At 32.0% G+C, this 5,348-nt stretch overlaps 1 long non-coding RNA gene across 1 annotated transcript; it reads right to left on the bottom strand.

The window, feature by feature from the left end:
* Positions 1-3: 3 nt before the first annotated feature.
* LOC117119118 lies at positions 4-3,010 on the bottom strand. Its single transcript, XR_004447134.1, has 2 exons — positions 2,501-3,010; positions 4-230 (listed from the first exon to the last, which is right to left on the bottom strand). It is a non-coding gene; the product is annotated as an uncharacterized LOC117119118 (long non-coding RNA).
* Between the last annotated feature and the right edge of the window lie 2,338 nt (positions 3,011-5,348).

Consider the following 5,348-nt stretch of genomic DNA (forward strand, 5'->3'; position numbering starts at 1 on the left):
AAATGATCGTTCAGTGGTCTAAAATCGTATCTACTTCCCTCTATCAAAAGCTCTTGATGAGGGCAGTAGATAACAATTGAGAATACTTTTTATTGGTGTTTAATCTTTGATATACATAAAGTAACAACACAATAAAACCTTGAAGTAAAGAAGGGAAGACCAAGAGAAAAAAACTGAAATAAAACAGGAATGACAGAGACACTGCCAGATGACATGAATTCGAGTGAGACCTCTGCACAGTAATGGGACTGTCTCTTATACACATCTAGATGTGTATAAGAGACAGGTGTGTACACATATATAGGCCTATATAAATTCCTATATACATATATATACTGTATATATATATCATAATAATAATAATTATTATTATTATTATCATTATTATAACAATTATAATGATAATAATAATAATTATAGTAAGAAAGAAATTTCTGTTGACCGGCTAGGTAACAAATCCAGAGAAAACGGTAGGGAGCATAATATGGGATAATCATTATGGGGCGGGAAGAAATTGACAGAGAGAGTAGTCTGTTCTCGATGCAATTGTGTTCTTAGTGCACATATAATACGATCTTTGTATACTAATTTGTAATAATAATGACATCTTATAAGGCTCACGTATCCATCTCGGAGAGCTGTTCGCGGCGCCATTTCCACCTAAAAACAGCAGGCTTTTCTGCATTTTCTCATATTTATTTATATTATAGTTTTTTTGGTTTTTTTTTTTACTTTTTTAAATACATAATTATCAACTTTTAGCTAGTGTGTTGAAACAGGCAAAAAATAATTACAAAATCTCCCAGGTGTCATCCATTAATCATCACTCTGTCGCGTTCCCTTATAACTGCTACCTTAGTGTCTCAAACAATGGAATGGGAAACACTTTTGCCCTGCCACACGGGTGCTCAGAGGGTAACAATGGGGAAATTTGTGAAATACACGTTAAATTTTTTTTTCTAAAAAAACAAAATCAATTTTTGCAACAATCTTATAGCTTTACTTGAAAACATTTTCGGTTAAAGACCTCCTTTAAAATCTATAAAAAAATTAATAACTCAAATCAGATTTTTTTGACACATTTAAACTTCCCCAAGTCGACTTTCCCTAACTCGAATAATTTCTAAATTAATCTTATTTTACATGCTAAATTGTTTTCCCATTAAAGATTTGTAAATCAAATTTTATCTAAGCTGTGTTTCCGCAGCAGTTTTTTAATTATTTCCGATAATCTTAAAATTCCCTCTAAATATTTTTTCCCCATCATGCAACATTATGGACAACAATGCAATGTGTTCAACATCAAAAAATCTGTTCTGTACAGGCACCGTCGACGTCGAATGCAGCCGTCTTAGACTTTTTTTTATAATATTTAATTTAAAAAAAATAAAAAAATTAATAAAAAAAATAAAAAAATTACTCACTTTTTATTATGAAGTGTTTGATACTACTAGTTGCCTTATAAACTAACTACCCAAAATAATTCTTTGCATAACCGTGATTTGACATTGGTCAAAAGTTATCTATTTTTGCATTCGCATCTTCATCTGATTCTCATGCAAAAAGTTATCAGAAACTTTGGGTCCTGTTTACCTCAGCGAAAATATCAAAATGGCTGCTTTACGTTAATTAATCGAATAGGTAAATGCTGCGAAAACACAGTCCTATAGTCGAATAATTTTTGAATGCCATTTTGGATTCGACTTCTGCAAGTTTAACTTTTCCTAACATGAAAAAAATCATTCTTTTTTTTTTTACACTAAAATGCAATACAATCACACATCATGACATTAAAGCGAAGTCCACCTACTTCAAAAAAACGTTTAGCTCATGCAAAATCAGCACAATTTGCATGTAGTCAAGCTTTCCCTTGGCTCTCTATTCGCATGCCGAGTTTTCTACAGTATTACCGACCGCACACATTAAATACAAAGGCTAGATTATTTTGGTTTTCAACTTGTCTACTTGGCAATTCTCATTTATAATGTTTTTTAAATAATAATTGGAATGTTTAAATTTTTGTTCCACTTTTTTACTATCATTAAAACTCAATTTCAGTATTAAAACTACACAAACAATGTTTCGATATTCGGCAATTTATTTACATTTTGAAAGTTACAAAAACAGAAAAACAATGTACACTAACGTCTTTACCACCTTCTACACAAAATAGAGAGAGAATTAATTTTAGTGAAATTTATTTTCAGATATTCTGAAATATATTCGCATTTGAAAAGTTTCGAATAAAAGTGATGAGGCCAGTAAAACAGAAAATGATCGTTCAGTGGTCTAAAATCATATCTACTGCCCTCTATCAAAAGCTCTTGATGAGGGCAGTAGATAACAATTGAGAATACTTATTTATTGGTGTTTAATCTTTGATATACATAAAGTAACAACACAATAAAACCTTGAATAAAGAAGGGAAGACCAAGAGAAAAAAACTGGAATAAAACAGGAATGACAGAGACACTGTCAGATGACATGATTCGAGTGAGACCTCTGCACAGTAATGGGATGTTAGTCTAAGAATGATACAGTATTAATTAATTATTAATACCTGTAATTTGTAAATAAAATAATTGTAGCTATTTGTGTACTGGTCATTTGTAGTAATACCTATCCGTGTACTTGCTAGATCTCTGGTTATTGTGTACTTGTCTATCTTGACTTAAACGTAGTAAAAATTCATTCACTACTAATCTATCTCAACTAATTTGTCGCTAGAAATTGATGTACTGTTCCATCTTGACTCAACTGCAGTAAATATCCTTGTACAAAATAGGTAACCTGTCCACTTTGACTAATTTGCTGTAGTTACTTCACATTCTTGAGGACAATTATAGCGGCTAATACATGGTATCTATGAGCTGTAACAGTTTGAAGCCGAATCAGTTACATCAACACCAAATAATCACTAGAAATTCCAAGCAAATCCATTTTCTCTGCAGCTTACTTACACATTCCTTAATGTGAAGTCATCCCTCAAAGTTTGTGAATTTATCCAAGTTATCTTTTGTGTGAGTGTTCACTCTTGTTTGTGCTCTTACTGAAACCTCCTCTTCCGGGATCAAAGTCAGTCCTGTACTCATCTCGAACCTATAAGAGAAGAAATTATTACCTTAATAAATTTAAACCAAGAAATTCTACATTATCCTAAATACAGCAAGGATTGAATTATTTAAATGCATAAAACCTGTTGACCAAAATGTAACATGATTTATCATGGAGTGAATAATTGAAATTACTGTATATGGTAATCATATACTGTCTTGTTAAGAGATGTCACCTGCTATAATCAAGATGCTGTGAGGGATAAAATCTGTAAACTCGGTCTCAAGGGCTTCGCCAGCAAGCCGTTCGACCGTCTTTTGGAAGGCCAACTATTGTTCAGGGCGGCCACTTTTACTATGATGGCTTGGCCTGCTCAGCTCTGTCTATCCTAGTAGGGCCTGGTCTACTCTAGCAAATTCTCTCTTCAAATGTTGCATTAAACTAAAGCATATTTTGGACGGCCTATTTCGTTTTTCTGGCTAAACCCATGCTCGATCTCGATCTGGAAGTGGCCGCTGACTACACCACCTTGTCCTACTGTATATGAGACTGTATGCTCCTTACAGGTAATGTGTAAACAGTCCCAGTCATTCAATTCAATTCAATGATGATATTATAATGATGGTGATAAAGATGATTATGATGATGTGGTCTCATTTTTTACAGAAGTCTCATTTTTGTGATTTCTAAGTGCAATTTCTGCAATTGTTTTCTACTTTGTAAATAATTTTAAATTTAAAATGATTCTTTTTATAGTTTTTAATTTGATTTTTAAATTATTGCAACCTATTGAATCTGTAATTTTTAATTTGTAAATTATATTTAAATAATGAATTAATATTAATAATCTTTAATTATTAAATAAATTTAAAGTAATGATTTTAATAATTATAAATTGCAATTAAATTGTGTAATAGCCAAAAGCATTGTTATGCTGTTGGCTCATTCTGATTCATATGTCACAATTTCATACTTGTTTTTTTTTTTTGTTTTTTTTTTTTGTGATGTTCATATTTTTATTATGATTGCAAGAATTTTATTGCTGGACTTCCTTACACTTTTTACATTGTTGACTTGTGATTGTTTTAATTGCTTTTTTAACTGTTTTTTTTTTAATGTTTCTTATTGTATGATTGTAATCTCACAGGTTTACCCTCTTGAATTGATGCGAGTCTGTTTTTTATATCGAAATAAAGACAATATACTATATATTATGTTACACTTGCCTGTCCTCCGCTTTTGCCTCGGCCGTATTGTCTACCTTCAGTAAATCCGGCATCCCAGTCAGTCCTTACAATCCTGTCATCTAAACGTGTTCCATTGATGTACCTTAGAGCATTTTCAGCATGAAGGCGTGTGTAATATCTGGTATTTTGTATTAAGCTTAAAGAAGCGTAATTCAATATTTGACATGCAAACTGAAGACTAGAAATAATCATTTTAGAAAATACGTATTGGGAATATCACTTTTTAAAATTACTTTTTCTTTCTGACGTCTCATGTCCTTTTGCCGAAAGCACAGTTCACAATTTTCTCACTCACAGGCATAAATTCAGATTTGGGAAAACTGCAGTTTTCTATCATAACAATTAAAAAAAAATAAATAAAAGAAATAAAATAACAACTGTTTTGGTATTTCAATAAGCAATTGCATACATAGGTCTATGTAGGCATAATGTTTTGAAGTTTAGGTTCAGACTCGGATTAATGTTGGCTCAGAACAATATTTCATTATTAAATTTTAAATAGCTTGAAAGAATGCATCCACTTATAAAAGGTAACCTCTGATTTATGGTGGTATGGTGGTAAGAGGTAAGTTGTACAGTGATGTGAAATAGTATGAGCATTTTAGAGGCAATGATTAAGAATGATCATGTCTTGGGCTTTAGCCCTCAGGTGGGCAAAGTCAGGCTCACAGGCTACATGTGATCCAACAGCAATTACAACCCTATATGTGCGGCCCACTTACCAATTTTGTTTTTGTGTCCAGGTGGGACACCAGTAATCCATAAAAAGTAACTGAGCATGAGCCTGTGTAAAAAAGCAGTTTATGAAGTTTTTTTCTGGAAATGTCAAAGTTTGGGTGTGGCACTCCAACGCATTTTTATGCCCAACCCTGGTTAGGGCACATAGAAAATATTATTAGATTATCACTCTTTTTTTTTTTTATGTGATGAGGGCGGGCAGTGTTTTTCTTTTTTCAAATTGGAACAATAGAATATTGGTTTTTTTTTTATTGATGATGGCGGGGTTGATTTTATTTGGCAAGAAATTGTATATATGTGTGTATATAT

Source organism: Anneissia japonica, unplaced genomic scaffold, assembly GCF_011630105.1.
Source record: "Anneissia japonica isolate Jap-2015-1 unplaced genomic scaffold, ASM1163010v1 scaffold1792_len1028045_cov167, whole genome shotgun sequence".
Taxonomy (NCBI): Eukaryota; Metazoa; Echinodermata; class Crinoidea; order Comatulida; family Comatulidae; genus Anneissia; species Anneissia japonica.